We start from the raw sequence: 16,148 nt of genomic DNA on the forward strand, positions 1-16,148 counted from the left end.
TCTATTGTTCAAAGTGTTCTTCATATCAATTGCTTGTTTATTAAGTTGTAACCGAGCTCATTCCGAAGGCTGAATCGGAACCGATTTCCAAACATCCATTGCAAATCTAGACTTATTCATCTATTGCATTTGGTTTGATCGCTCTGATCACCTTTAATTCAATTATTTATTGTTCATAGTTCATTCATATTGAATTAAAACACATATCCTTTAACCGCGTATAAATTCAATTGTTACTCATTTTAAGGGTAAATAATTTGGTGCCCACCGTGGGGCTAAGGATAATAGTAGTGATTTAATACGAATCTTCATAACACACTCTATTTTACATTTGTTCTTTGAAGTTTGATTTCAGGTTAATCTAAAATGTCAAATTCTCAGTCTGCTCACTTGAACGTTAACACCGAGTCAGGCCACCACGGTGAAAACAATGATGTGGTGGTACCAGACAATGACGTACCCCTTTTTAATCCTAATGGTGTCCCAATCGTTGACCAGATCGACGCCAACTCAGAAGTTGCCACCAACATCAACCTGCCAACCGATCCTGAAAATAGCATTCGTGTGGCACCCCGGCCATCGACTGGAGAAGCACCCGAAGGGGAAGGTGATGGAGTTAGTTTACGATTGATTTTTGAAATGCTACAAGCTCAGCAAGTGGCGATAGCATAGCTACAGATCCAAAATCACGCCCAGAACAAGACCAAACCCGAGCGGGTTAAAGAAGACGCTCGAAGAGATGAACAAATTGTCATAGAATCGGATATGTTCGGACCCGGATAAACTTTTGAGGTGATGAAAATGCTCGACGCACTAACAAAGCGGGTGGAGTCTGGTGAGAAAATGATATAGGCAAATGACAAGAAGGTGAAAACTTACAATTCGAGGGTTGATCAAATCCCGGAAGCACATCCAATATTGAAAGGGCCGTATTCCAAAAAAATCCATTCAGAAACCTTTCCCGCAAGTGCGGCACCGAAGACAATCCCAAAGAGATTCTGAATGCCCGATATTCCCAAATATAACGGGACCACATATCCAAATGATCATGTAATCTCCTATACGTGCGCAATAAAAGGCAATGATCTAGAAGACGACGAGATCAAGTCGATGTTATTGATGAAATTTGGGGAAACCTTGTCCAAAGGGGCGATGGTATGGTACCATAACTTGCCGCCAAGTTCTATTGATGTTTTTGCTATGCTATGCTTGCATATGCCTTCGTTAAAGCCCGTGTCGGCACCATCAAGGTCGATACGAGGAAATCGAACCTCTTCAAAGTCAAGCAGAGAGACAACGAGATGCTAAGGGAGTTTGTGTAGAAATTTCAAATGGAGAAAATGGACTTGCCCCCGATCGCAGATGATTGGGTCGTTTAGGCACTCACTTAAGGGATCAACCCCTGAAGTTCCATTACTTCTCAACAATTGAAGCAAAACTTGGTGTAGTACCCGGTGGTTACTTGTGCCAATATTCATAACAAATATCAGTCGAAATTAGAGTCGAGGACGACTAGCTGGGGGGCCCCTTGAGGTCTATTTACCACAATAGAGTGAACGACATATCTAAAAGAATTATGGACCAGGAGAGAGCCAAGGCCGGTCCGAGATCAGTATCAGCCATATAACTCAGATAGAAGGGGAAATAGACCCGCTCGTCACCAAACCAAGAACGACAGGATAAGTGATCAAGGACCTAGTGACTGGGGCCTGATGAGTAAGAGCAGGTTTGACTGATCACTCGGGGGTAGGGAAGCACCGAGACTATCAAAATATAACTTTAACGTGGATGCTGCAAGTATAGTGCCGGTCATTGGTCGCTTCAAGGAGACCAAATGGCCTGGGCCACTTCAGTCTAATCCCGCACAGAGGGATCATAACTTGGCATGTAAATACTATGGTTCTCATGGTCACAGGACCGAAGATTGTCGACAGGTAAGGGAAGAAGTGGCTCGACTATTCAACAATTGGCATCTTCGGGAATTCCTAAGTGAGCGGGCCAAAAATAATTTCAAAAATAAGGATGCCAACATGCAAATTGAGCAGGAGGAGCCTCAACACGTGATCAACATAACCATTGGGGGAGTGTATGTCCCACAAGGGCCAATGATAAAACACACCAAAGTTTCTATCACAAGGGAAAAACGCACTCGGGACTACATCCCAGAGGAGTCCATCTCATTCAGTGATGAGGATGCCGAGGGAATCATCCAACCACATAACGGTGCACTAGTAATATCTGTACTTATCAATAAATCTCGAGTCAAGCATGTGTTAATTGATCCAGGTGGCTCATCAACAACATCTGATGGAGGGTCGTAGAACAATTGGGATTATTAGACCAAATCATACCGCCAGTACGAGTTTTGAACGGGTTCAATATTGCATGTGAGACGACGAAGGGTGAACTACTCCTATCGGTAAACACTATCGGGACCACCTAGGAAACGAAATTTTATGTGATTAAGGGGGATATGTGTAACCACTTGACCGGTCGTTTTGAGCTTTAGCATTCCATTCGGTGATTTGAGACTTTGAGTAGCTTCATATTATGTATTATGACTTGTGTGTATGGTTGGTTTCAGTTTTCGAACGATTCGGGATTAATTTGGAAGAATGATTCTCGTCTTAGAAGCTTTAAGTTGGAAGAGTTGACCAATGTTTGACTTTTGGGTAAACTTACTCAAAATAGGGTTTTAATTATTCCAATAAGTTTGTATGTTGATATTGGACATGTCCACAAAGTTTAGTTAAATTCCGATGAGTTTTGGATAAGTTTGGGTTGTATGGTGATTGTTTTCGATTTTGACGTTGATTTGAGCATAAAGGTTATCATATTGAGCAAACGGCCTTTGATTCGTGTTTCGAGTAATCATTATATCCATATCATAATTTTGGAACCATTGCAACTGGAATCATCAATTTTCGACATCGTATGAGAAATTTATGGTCATTTTACTAAGAATTAGGTTGCTAAAGTTTTCAGATTAATTATGCAATTGCCACTAAATTCGTAATTAAAACTCTGCACTATTTTCAAATATTGAAACCAACATATCTCCTTCATTATAAGGTCAAATAGAGTGATTCAAAAGCCTAACTTGACTGGAATTTCACAAGAAATCCATTGGAGGTATCTAAAGCAAGTTTCAGGATCATTTGACACAAGAGACGAGGAAGAACAAGTGGATGTTTTTGGCTACTAATGTTGTTGGAGGTTTTCTCATCTTGAAAGTTTTGGATTGGGAGAATTCAAGGATGTTCTTCAAGTTTCTTTCATGGGGTAAGGTCTAAATCATAACCTAAGTATTTTCCTTTGATTCATTCCCTTGGTTTAAGCTTTAATCCATAATTTTAATTAAAAACCTATTTAATTCTTTAAAGCAAGACCTAGGGTTATGTACTAAATTTTAAAAATTGAAAATGGGTTAGAGGCGTTTATTTCCCGATTCCTTTTGAGGTTTTGTTCTCCTATATTATGAGAACAACATAATCAAATATGGCGAGTTTTGGAGGAGTATTTCGGGAGATATGGGACCCAACTAGTGTGGGTTGGACTCTTGAGTTATGAACACCCAAGAGCGAGTTTTCGGCGAATTTGTTGAGCTATCAGACTCCAATTGAGTCGGTCATCATTCGTGTGAGCTAGTATGGGCAAGTGTCATATCAGTCTTGGGTTTGAGGTATATATGCAGTGTTGAGGGGTTCCCCGGAATTATACATGACTAAGATCTAAGATTTTCATGGGATGGTGCTGGAATTTGCGGTATATCTGTATCATTACTAGATCTACATTCCAGTATCAGAGAGGTTAGAGAAACATCTTCATATTCACAGAATGTTTCTTCAGAGTGGCTATCTCGGTTGCAGCATTGTTGGATGCTCCAGAGGAAATACATAGGTTTATGGGGTTTTGGACGACGTGGTTTGTACTAGGGTCTTCCGCAGCGAGCTTTGACTTAAGATCATGGTGTACCGATAAGGGAAATTGTTGACCTGCAGACAAGTCGAGGAGGATTAGAAGAAATAGGTCAGCTTGGTGGTGTTGGGTCAGTATAGCAACAAAGGTAACTGGTCTTTTTGTGTTGTAATGCTTCACCAGCGCTGTGGTAATACTCTTGGGTTTGACGGTTTGCGTGACTTGGTTGAGTTAGGGAAGTTTAGTTATGATGGCTTGGTGATGTATGGACTGGCCTCGAAGAGTTCTTTCTAGTATCGACCACAGCTTGAGCTAGATGTCTGCTACTGGCATATGGAATATGTTGCGTGTTATGATTTTTTCATGGATGAGGTCACAAGTTCTAGACAACATGGACAATTTACGATATTTAGAAGAATACTAGCATTATTTGATGCAACCTAAGAAGGGTGCGCACTCCAGAAGGTGCACAGTGTTTCGACTTGTGGATGCCTGACTAGTATTACGGTAATCGCCTGGTTGATCAACTACTGATGTAAGATTTTGCTTTGTGGCACAAAAGAATTATAGAAGTACTTCTCGTCGGTTAACCGTATGTGAGGAATGTGTCAGTTATTTGAGTAGTGTAGTTGTGATCGGATATAGAGATTCTAGTATTCTAGGGATTTGAAGACTAAGAAGATTCTCGAGGCAGATTATTCCATAGTTGTGAATAGTAAATATATGTTAAGAGGTTGGAAACTGATGGTATGTACTATAGATATGTTATTGTGGGCTTTTCGGAGGATATCTACCTACTTCAGAAGGATTGGAATTTATTTGGAAGCTACTAGTAGGTCTAATAAGGATATGTGTTCTAAATCGGGTCAGATATTTCTACTCAGCACAATTATTGTGGAGGGGTATGTTATCGGTTAGGGTGGATCACATTCGTGTTATGATATGTCTCATGTGTTTCTCTCATATGGTGCGATGGGTTGTGACCTGTTGGTTATCTGCACACCGATGCGGTTATGTTTAGGCTTTGTAGCCAAAATTTAAGCGAGATTTATCTTGGGGTGTTGAATAGTTGAATGTGCCTTGGTTATGGTCTTTCTATTTCTGGTATATAGTGACATCCATATCTCCATAGTTATGGTCATACGCTTCATGTGTTTGATGTTGATATGCTTATGGTTGTTGATTGTGAGTATCATGGCTCGACGTATTCCAGGTGGACCGGTGTCGGATTGGGTCATGCATCGTAGCAGCTTTATGCTAGGATATGATCCTTTGTGCTTATTTCGTGTGTTATGTATGTTTTCCCTTGTGTGGTGGGTTGATAGCATTGCACTTCGTAGTGGTATCTGTTGAGCTGGCGGGATGGTTTCTTCCTTTCCATTCTCTTTCCATCATTGGGTATATTTGAGTTAATGTTCGTTGGTGCCCGGATTTCATGGTATATGGCTCTAAGTAGGATTTGTATGACAGGTCGGTCGAGTAGCTTATACTGGATGAGATGAGGTTATTGGGCCTGAAATGAGTGCCATCGGATTTGATAAAGGTATATTTGCAAGAATTGTGTCACTAGTCGGATTAGATTTTGGCTATGGTTCTTATTGGGCAAGAGAGCTCCACGACTTGTTAATCGGATAGGTGGTTATGAGTTTCTGTATGTTTCTTTCATCATTGGCAGTGTACGAAGGTTCGGAACAAGGTTTTAGTTGATATGAGGTTTGTTACCAGTGTCGGTTGGTTATCGAGAAACTATTACGGTCGGAAGTTATTGCTATGAGTATTTGAGTTATGTGGTATATCATGTGATTATGTCTCGAGATATGGTTATGGATTGATACAACTTGTTCAGAGTTATACTGTGCATAGGTTCAAGAATCGGGTCATATAATGAGTTCCGGATGTTGAGGATTTGGGTTTTATGGTTTATGGACTAAGGTTGAAGTAAGGATCCTCTGTTAGGTGGTGTTGTCAGACTTTTATGGATTGGGGTGACGTGGGATCACCCATGGTTATGTGTATGGTGAGGTTATATGGCGATTAGATGGATTTGGAACTATTCTTAGCACATTCGAGGACGAACGTATGTTTAAGTGTGGGGATAATGTAGCGACCCAACCGGTCATTTTGAGATGTAGCGTTCCATTCGGTGGTTTGAGACTTTGAGTAGCTTCATATTATGTATTATGACTTGCGTGTATTGTTGATTTCGATTTTCAAGCGGCTCAGGATTGATTTGGAAGAATGATTCTCGTTTTAGAAGCTTTAAGTTGGAAGAGTTGACCAAGGTTTGACTTTTGGGTAAACAGACTCGAAATCGGGTTATAATTATTCCAATAATTTTGTATGATGATTTTGGACATGTGCACAAATTTTAGTTAAATTCTGATGAGTTTTGAATATATTTGAGTTGTATGGTAATTGTTTTCGGTTTCGACGTCAATTTGAGCATAAATGTTACCATATTGAGCAAATAGCCTTTGATTCGTGTTTCGACTAAACCACTATATCCGTATCGTAATTTTGGAACCATATCAACTGAAATCATCAAGTTTCGACATCGTATGAGAAATTTATGGTCATTTTCCTAAGAATTGGGTTGCTAGATTTTTCATATTAATTATGCAATTGCCATTCGTATTTAAAAATCTGCAATATTTTTAAATATTGAAACCAACATATCTCCTTCATTATAAGGTCAAATGGAGTGATTCAAAAGCCTAACTTGACTGGAATTTCACGAGAAATCCATTGGAGGAATCAACAGTGAGTTTTGAGATTGTTTGGCACAAGAAAAGAGGTAGAACAATTGGGCATTTTTGGCTATTAATGTTGTTGTAGTTTTTTTCATCTTGAAAGTTTTGTATTGGGAGAATTCAAGGATGTTCTTCAAGTTTCTTTCATGGGGTAAGGTATAAACCATAACCTAAGTATTTCTCTTTGATTCATTCCCTTGGTTTAAGCTTTAATTCATGATTTTAATTGAAAATCCATTTAATTCTTTAAAGCAAGACCTAGGGTTATGTCCTAAATTTTAAAAATTAAAAATGGGTTGGAGGCATTTATTTCCCGATTTCTTTAAAGGTTTTGTTCTCCTATATTATAAGAATAACATAATCGAATTTGGGGAGTTTTGGAGAAGTATTTCGCGAGATATGGGACCCAACTAGTATGTGTTGGACTCTTGGGTTATGAATACCCAAGAGCGATGTTTTGGCGAATTGGTTGAGCTATCAGTCTCCGATTGAGTCGGTTTGAATTTTATTGGATTTTTGGTGAAAATATAAATATCATATTTTTATTTATTTTAATTGATTTTTCTTGCATTATTTGATGTTATTAAGTCATTTTTTGTTTGATTTGAGCCGTGTGGAGGCGAATTTTAGGGAAAAAGCTATTTCGGAGGGTTGAGCTGGCCTAATTGAGGTAGAGGTAAGTATCTTTCCTAACTTTGTGTGAGAGAAACTACCCCTTAGAATTTCGGATGATTGTGATATTTGTATAATGTGAAAGCCGTGTACGCAAGGTGACGAGTGGGTACACGGGCTATATGTGGTATTTGACCGATTTGGATTATCTAGACTCTTTCTATGCCTTTAATTCAATTGTCATAACATGTTATATCTCTTATTGTTAATCTACTCTTACATGCTCTATTTGACGTTGTTAGCACTTGTTCTACCTTTTACTTGTTATTTTTCTCTTATATGCTTTAGTTGAAGTTATTGCCTTCCTTATTGTCTTGTTACCTCTTAATTGTTGAATCACTTTTAATTAAAGTTGTTATTTCTTGAAATATCATCTTGTTGAGTTATTGGTGTTGAAGTTGTAATTGTCATTATCACATTGAGGCAAAATTGTTAATTGTTGAGATACCTTTCCTTGTTGAGCATTCTCATTCATTTTGTTATTATTGAAATTCTTGTACACATTGCAGTTGAGCCATGGGTTATTTGTTGTGGAAATATTGGTGTTGTTGACTTTTACAAATTGTGACATATGGTCACTTGTGGAGCAAGTTGTGATTATGTTGTGATATTGATACGCATGCGGTGGTATAAGGCTAGGGGTTGATACGTATACGGTGAGATAAGGTGGGCTTGATACACGTGTTGCTAGTAGGGGAACTACTTGAAGCCACGCAGTGAGATAAGATGGGCTAAAACGTAGCTATTTCGAAAAAAAATAACTTTCAAAACTAAATGTAAGGCTCACGCGGTGATATAAAGAAAGATTGTAATTGAAATTGTGAAATGTGAATATGAAGCGATATCTCAATTGTGATTTTCATTGTAAATTCCATGTTCAAAAAATTTGTTGATTTGAGCGGTCATTGTTCTTCCTTCAATCATTTATTCGTATTTTGATTGTATTCGGCTATTCGTTGTTATCATGGTGTTGGAACGATTGTGGTTTCTTGTGTGAGTCATGCATTCTACGTGATTTGTTCTGTTGCTTTAACATGCCAATCTGTGCCTCTGTTATAAATTGGTGAATTGATTATCAATGTGAATTTTAATTATGTGGAGTCACTATATCATATTCTGTTGAGTGTTGGTAACATAATGGTTTAAATAAAAGAATTATTAACATGCTTTATTCTATGTTCCTTATTATTCTAAATGGTTATCTCACTTGATGCCTTATTATTCTAAATGGTTATCGCACTTTCACTATAATTAGATTCCCAAATTATACTCGTCTCCCTGTTAAATGTTTACCTTACTTAAAATTGTTATCATATTTTTCTTTAAAAAATTCTTTATTTAATTCGTTAATTTAACTTATATTTTGCTTTGTTTAAAAATGATACTTTTACTCAATTTTATTGATTTATAAACTAAACATATCTTATACTCTGTTTCATACAAATTGTATATTATTTTACTTTACTTGATTTTTAAAACAAACTCATTATTTCATTTGACACTTTACCTTATACAAGATTGTTATTATGTTTTATGGTATCTAAATATATCTTTCGTTCATATAAATTAATATTTATCATGGTTTCAAAGTACAGGGTAGCATGTGGCCTTTGTCATGTGAATGTGATTGTTATTGTGGGCACGAGATGCCATATGTGTAAGATTTGAAAATTTTGGTTCATGACTTGTGGTTTATGAGGTGTGGTGCCTCGAGGTAATTCTTGTTGTAAGTCCATGCGTTGGGAGCGATTTGATTATTTCAGTTGTCATCCGTATTTTTTTCTTATTTGAGTTCATTTACATCTCATCGGTATTCTGATTATGTTGTTTCTTTATTACTCGTTTACTACTTGCTGTCATTTATGTTTCTATTACTTCATTGTTGATTGTAAATCAATATAGTTTTCGCCGTAGGTCTTACATTGATATTTTTTCCATTGTTAGCTTATGTATATCTTGAACATGTTTCTATGTCAAGTAGGTGTCTTGACCTAGCCTCCTCACTACTTTACCGAGGTTAGGCTTAATACTTATTGGGTACCGTTGTGGTGTACTCATGCTATATTTCTGCACATTTTTGTGCAGGTCCAGGTATTATGATTGTGTTGTTGAGAGTTGTGTCTGCGCGGCGGGAGACTTCAAGGTATACCTGCGTGACGCTCGCAGGCCTCGGAGTCACCATCTTACTTCATTATGCTACTGTTAAATTGTAATCCAAAACAGTATTATGTTTAGAAATTCTAGTATGTTTTATTAGTGCTTATAACGTCGTACTACCAATTTTGGGAAATGTATAACTATTGGCCGCTTGCGGCTATGTATGTCATTTAATGGTTTATATAAGTGGTTAAATAGTTTAATTATGTTATTAAATCAGCATGTGTTAGGCTTACCTAGTCTTAGATACTAGGTGCCATCATGACATCCTAAGGAGGGAAATTGGGGTCGTGACAATATGAGATACAATGCCTTGTTTGGGAAGCCATGGATCCACAACATGAGAGTAGTGCCTTCGAACCTACATCAAGCATTGAAGTTTCCAACTCCATGCAGAATCAAAATGGTCTACGGGGAACAACCGGCCGCAAAGGAAATGTTCACTTTCGAGGAAGTGATCCCGGTGCCCGCGGTCACAACATCAAAAAGTAGGGGAGTGGACGAAGAAAAGGAAACTAAATAGCAATCAGCGGCCCTAACTGACCCTGGTTGGGCCGGGAAAACAGGAGGAACACACAACAAACGAGGAGGATGATTTCAATGTCCTAATATCCTTTATAGCACCCGATGATATCGATGCCACCAAATCGACAATCGAGGAATTGGAACAGGTCATACTAATCGAGTACCTACCGAATAGAAAGGTATACCTGGGCACGAGGTTAACTCCCGAGCTCAGGAAAAAACTTATTGATTTCCTTAAAAATAATGCCAATTATTTTTCCTGGTCCCACTTAGATATGACAAGGATCCCACCTGAGGTGACAATTCACAAATTATGCTTGGATCCAAAATTTCACCCGATCAAACAGAAGAGGAGGCCGCAGTCTGAGATCAAACACGCATTCATCAAAGCCGAGGTATCTAAACTTCTGAAAATAGGTTATATTCGGGAAGTTAAATACCCGGATTGGCTAGCAAACATAGTAGTCGTGCCTAGGAAAGGAGACAAACTTAGAATGTGTGTAGATTACAAGGACCTTAACGAGGCATGTCCAAAGGATTCATTTCCTTTTCCCAATATTCGACCGAATGATTGATGCAACGACTGGGCATGAGATACTTGGTTTTCTCGATGCCTATTCCAGGTACAACCAAATTTAGATGGACCCGGGCGACCATGAAAAGACTTCTTTTATAACTAAATTTGGCAACTACTGTTACAACGTAATGTCATTTGGGCTAAAAATTGCCGGTGCCACATATCATTACCTAGTTATCCGAATGTTTGAAGAACAAATAGGAAAATTAATGGAGGTTTATATTGACGATATGTTAGTTAAGTCCTTTTGAGAAGAGGACCATTTAAAGCATTTGTAGGAAACCTTCCACTTATTGAGGAAATACAACATGAAGTTGAATCTGGAGATGTGTGTCTTCGGGTCCGGCTTGGGCAAGTTCCTCGATTTCATGGTATCCAACCAGGGAATACAGATCAACCCAGACAAGATAAAATCCATAGAGGATATCACCATAGTTGACAACATTAAGGCAATAAAAAGATTGATCGGGCGGATAGACGAATTGGGCCGGTATATTTCGAGGTCGTCCGACAAAAGTCACCATTTTTTCTCATTACTAAAGAAGAAGAAGAACTTCTCTTGGACCCCGGAAGTAGCTATACCTCTACTTGGAAGTTTCTGAGGTAGCAATAAGTGGTGTCCTAGTTCGGAAAGAAGAAGGTACGCAGTTTCCTATTTACTATGTTAGTAGAACCCTAGGCGATGCCAGGTATCCACACTTAGAAATATTAGCACTTGCGTTATTGAGCGCCTCTAGGAAATTAAAACTGTACTTTCAGTGTCACCCCATATTTGTCGTGACCTCGTACCCGCTAAGGAATGTGATGCATAAACCCGATCTCTCAGGCCGGCTGGCCAAATAGGCCAAAGGATTAGCATGTACGATATCGAGTACAAACCCAGAACTGCTATAAAATCTCAATTTTTGGAATACTTTGTGGCCGACTTTACACCGGCCTTGATCCCCGAGGTTGAGAAAGAATTACTTCTCGCTTCGGGGACTAGCTTGGTGATTTGGACCCTGTTCACGGACACTTCTTCTAACGTGAAAGGGTCCAGGTTGGGGATCATATTGAAACCATCTACGGGTAACATAATAAGGCAATCTATTAGAAATATGAAATTGACTAACAAAGAAGCCAAATATAAGGTTATGATTGCAGGTTTAGAACTGGCTAAGAGCCTTGGGGCTAAGGTGATCGAAGCCAAGTGTGACTCCCTCCTCGTCGTTAACCAAGTCAATGGGACGTTTGAAGTAAAAGAGGACCGGATGCGGAGATACTTGGATAAGTTGCAAGTGATCTTACACCAATTCAAGGAATGGACCCTACAGCATGTACCTCGTGATCAAAAAGACGAGGCTGATGCATTGGCTAATCTAGGGTCATCAGTCGACTCCGATGAACTCAATTCTGGAGCAGTAATGTAATTGATGAACTTAGTGATAGAGAAAGGTCACGCCCAAGTAAACTAAACAAGATTGGCTTGGGATTGGAGAAACAAATACATAGTCTACCTTCAGAAAGGGAAATTGTCGTCAGATCCCAAGGAATCAAGGGGCCTTCGTACTAAGGCTGCCAGGTTTTTCTTGGTTGGTGAAAAATTATACCGGAGATCGTTTTTCGTACTGTTAGCGAGAAGCTTCGGTCCGGGGGAGACTGACTATGTGATGAGGGAAGTACATGATGGTACTTGTGGAAACCATTCGGTAGCAGAGTCTTTGGTTCGAAAATTGATCAGAGCCGGTTATTACTGAAACGAGATGGAAAACGATGTGAAAGACTTCATTCCAAAGTGTAACGAATGCCATAGGCATGCCCCGATGATTTAGCAACCGGGGAGATACTTCACCTAGTCTTCTCCCCCTATCCGTTCATGAAATGGGGGATAGACATCGCCGGTCCCTTGCTGTGGGCACTCGGCAAAGCCCAATACATATATTACTTATTACTGATTATTTCTCCAAGTGGGTCAAAGCACAGGCATTCGAGAAGGTTAGGAAAAAATAGGTCACTGACTTCATCCGGGATCATATAATATACTGGTTTGGGATACCGACAAAAATCACTTGTGACAACGGGAGGTAGTTCATTAGCGGCAAGGTTAGTAAGTTTTTTGAAGACCACTAAATCATAAAGATTTTATCTACGCCCTACCACCCAAGTAGGAATGTTCTAGTAGAATTAACAAACAAAACTATACTCCAGAACCTGAAGAAAAGATTGACCGACTCAAAGGGGAAATGTAGAGAAATTTTTCCCTAGGTCTTATGGGCATATCGAACGACTTCGAAGTCTAGCACCAGTGAAACACCATTCTCTCTAGTCTACGGCGCGGAATACATAATTCCGCTAGAGATAGGAGAACCGAGCCTAATGTTTCAACATGTTACGAAGACGTTAAAGGACGAGGCCATGGCCACAAGCTTAAATTTTGCAAACGAAAAGTGAGAAGCTGCCCTAGTCCGGTTAGCGACCCAACACCAACGAATGGGGAGATACTACAACCGAAGGGCAAACCTTTTACATTTCTAAGTCGGGGACTTAGTATTGATAAAAGATACACTACATACCAAAAACCCGAATGACGGGAAACTAGGCCTAACATGGGCCCTTCCCGAAACGGAGACTGCTACCCGACAATAAGATCAGACAATTCGGGCTATGAAATCCTGGAGGCACCGAGCCTACTAGGCAAGGCCAAAACACAAAAGGCTACGGCAAACGTAAATGGCTTGGAGACATCTGAGTCCGTATATAAAAGGTAAGGTCCTTACACGTTTTTAATCTATGAAAGATTACTTCAAATTCGGCCATGAAAAGAGCCACCTCCAACAATGAATAATCGTGTCTTATTAAAATGTCCAAATATTTTAACAAAGACTTAGTTTTTTAATCGGATCTTCCAAAGTTAAAGAAACTTGGAGTTGTTACTTAACCCATGCCTCATTCGGACTTTGGGGGAACAAACAGTCTAAGTTATGTCAAATTCTATGCTAAAGCATCGATGGAATGTTTTGAAGACTGAAACATAAGTTATAAGTCTCAAACATAAGCAAATACTGAAAAACATAGGACATAATATAGCCGAAGAGAAAAAATTTATATACATGTACCAAAAGGTATTTAGAAAGGCGCCATAAAACGGCCCCAAATACAATATGTAGCTACAAACAAAAAACAAAAATAAACTAAGTCATTTCCTGCCTAGTCCTCGTCGGAACCTGACTCGCTGCCCGAACCCTCGGGCTGGTATCTCTCTTTGGCCTCGACCTTTTTGCCTCTGGGATCTCGGTCGCTAGATCGAACTCCCGGGCCTCAAGGGGATCCCTGCGGAACAACCACTTCAAGTACTCGGTCTTTGTTATTAATCGGGTCTCGGCCACCGTCACATCGTTCTTATACTAGACTAGCATGTCCCAAACTTCGGAGGCCTCATTCGAAGCTGCCTTCAACATGGACTTCAACGCGGTGTATTCTTGTCCGAGAGCATCCCATTCCGTGACAGACGAGTCCAGTTGTGTTCGGAGCTCTTCATTCAGCCAAGACCATTTATCGTCTATTTCCCTCATTACCTGGAGCGGATCCTTGGTCGATACCAAATCCCCTTTGGTGCATCCCACTCTGAGTCCAGCAGATCCATTTTGTTCCTTAACTCTTCGGCTGAGGCTTTGACCTAGTTCATTTCGGCCCTAAGCTGGTCGATCTGGTCTATCTTCTCTTGGACTTGTTAGGTTGTGGCTTTAGCAGTTGCGCTTAGCCTCTTGTTATTAATCTCAAACATTCTTACCTTTTTTACTAGAAAGGAATGTTCCTATTTCACCTTCAAGGCCTTAGTTTAAGCTCTTTCCAGCTTGGCTTGGAGGATTGAGTGGTCCTTAAGGGTCTTATCTTTTTGATCACTAAGAGGTTTGTACATGTCCTTTTGCCAGACCTGCTCCTTGAGCTCAAACTCAAGATGAGCCAACTCCATCCGAGATCAGTGAAAACTCTCATGATGAAGCATCGAGGCCTGGGGAATAGAAATATCAAAATCATTAAAGTATGCTAAGGAGAAATGAACTCTTTAAAGATATAAGGAAAGGAAAACATACCGTGTTCAGTACCTGTTGTGCCTCGTTGAAAAGTCTCGGCGCATCTACTCCATTCATCTTCGCTTGATCCTCTTCAGTTATGAAGCAACGAAAGTAGCTGGCGATGCCCATTGGCCCAGATAACACCCCGGTATCCGCTGGTATTGTAAACATGATCGTTCTCTTACGGTCAGGATCCGTGCTCGAGACGGGGAACTACATCACAAGAATTGGGCTTGAGCTCGGCCCACATGACCCCGACAGCACATCCTTTCTCGAGATCTCCAGGTGGCCAAAACCGGAGTAGTCCTCCAGCGCACCGACGTCCACGCCTTCAAAAAATAGGTAAAGGGCCTCATTTACGGCCCGTGATGCCTCGGTTGGCTTTTATCTAATGGCTCAGGCCTCTTCAAAAAGAGACTCCGTGTAAAATGGTGACTCCGAAACATCGATGATGTCGGTGGCTTCTCTCGAAATCAGAGTAACTTCTCGAGAGGCAGTCGCCACGGTTTTTTCCTCGGCCTTCCGAACTGAAGAGGGTTCAGCCTTACGGTCACCTCCCTCTAGTGTTGTCCGTGCTTCTGCAGTGATAGCCGGCTCATAGGCAACAAACTCTATATCATCATCTTCAGGGTAGTCCCTGACCCGGTAAAGAGAATCAAGGTCAAGTACCCTAGCCCGAGTACTCTTCGTGGTGCTCTTTCGGACCCTAACCGTGATCCTTTTTTTCTTGGCCTAGGATGGAGCATCTGATGAGCAAGAAGAATCCCTCTTTCTTCACTTTTTCTCCTCCTTATTCATAGTGGCCTCGGCGGTAGGCTGTCCCAAGGCGGAGGGTTTTGCTGATGGGGACGAGACCTCATTGTAACGACCCGGCCAGTCGTTTGAGTATTATAACACCGTTTCTCCATTTACTACTCAATTTATGCTTTAAAGTTGTTTTATAACTTACCGCGTTAGTTGATTCAGGTCCGGAACAAATTTGGAGTGAAACGAGACACTTAGTCTCTTAATCGAAAATTTAAGTTAGAAAAATTGACCGGACGCGGACTTATGTGTAAACGATCTTGGATTCAAATTCTGATAATTCCAATAGCTTCGTATGGTGATTTTGGACTCAGGAGCATGTCCGAAAAATTATTTGAAAGTCCGTAGTGGAATTAGGCTTCAAATGGCGAAAGTTAAATTTTTGGGAAGTTTGACCGGGGGGTTGACTTTTTGATATCAGGGTCGAAATATGATTTTGAAAATTGTAATAGGTCTGTTATGTCATTTATGACTTGTGTGTAAAATTTGAGGTTAATCGGACATGATTCATGATTTTAGCGTTCATTAGGCTTGAATTGGGGTATGATTCATGATTTTAGCGTTCATTAGGTTTGAATTGGGGTATGATTCATAATTTTAGTATTGTTGATGTGATTTGAAGACTCGACTAAGTTCGTATGATGTTTTAGGACTTGTTGGTATATTTGGTTGAGGTCCCGAGGGGCTCGG

Source organism: Nicotiana tomentosiformis, chromosome 3 (genome assembly GCF_000390325.3).
Source record: "Nicotiana tomentosiformis chromosome 3, ASM39032v3, whole genome shotgun sequence".
NCBI classification, from domain to species: Eukaryota; Viridiplantae; Streptophyta; class Magnoliopsida; order Solanales; family Solanaceae; genus Nicotiana; species Nicotiana tomentosiformis.